Source organism: Populus euphratica, unplaced genomic scaffold (assembly GCF_000495115.2).
Source record: "Populus euphratica unplaced genomic scaffold, PopEup_1.0 scaffold110.1, whole genome shotgun sequence".
Classification (NCBI taxonomy): Eukaryota; Viridiplantae; Streptophyta; class Magnoliopsida; order Malpighiales; family Salicaceae; genus Populus; species Populus euphratica.
This window is the reverse complement of record NW_011499904.1, coordinates 737,340-738,240: the sequence shown is the minus strand read 5'-3', so window position 1 is coordinate 738,240 and position 901 is coordinate 737,340.

Below are 901 nucleotides of genomic sequence, written 5' to 3'. Positions count from 1 at the left end.
TTGTTATTATTGTTATTGTTGTTGTTTATAATTGTTGTTTATAATTTGTACACTTAACCTCCTATGGTTCGACCCCGGTCTTGCCGAGTTATTTATTACTTCGACACTCCTGCACTTGGAGAAGACATTAATCTTTTCGTCGTGTCAATAATGAAAAATTACATTAGGGTGGAAAAGGCTAACATAAGGTCACTTATGCTTATACACACACAAGAAGAGTCTCCACCACACTAGTAATCTCAAACGAAAGCATTGAAATAAGCATCAAGGGGCACATCCATGATTGCTTGACATTTCCTGAGTTTATAACCATAACTCTTATGATGCCACGTGCTAAGATGTTGGCTGCCATAAAGAAAAAGGACTTCCTACAATACTTATCTCTAATAAAAAGTGGTTCAAACATTAAAAAAAAAAAGCCCTATAAGGACACCCACACTTCCACGTATAAAAAGAGCCTCCACCATGCCATTGATCTCCAATGAGACCATTTAAAAAGAACACCAAAAAACTTATTCATGATTGTCTAATATTCTTCGAGCTCATTACATAACCTTTCACAATGATTCGTGCTAAGGTGTTGGCTACTATAAAGGAAAAGGATGTCTTGTAATATCTACCTTGAATAAAAAGTGGTTCGAACAAAAATACCCTAACAAGTTGTCTATTTCACTATAATAATAGATACGTATAAAAAAGTATCATGCACTCATAAAAGAAAATAAAAAGATTTATCTTCAAATTGTAACTTCAAGAATCTAGGAAATAATCCTCTTGTGCATGGACAAAGGTAAAGTTTTTGTAAATAATTAGGCAATGAATAAAAAAACATGAATTTTTATTATTTAATATGATTATTGACACGACTAAAAGGTTGATGTCTTCTCCCAAGTGTAGGAGT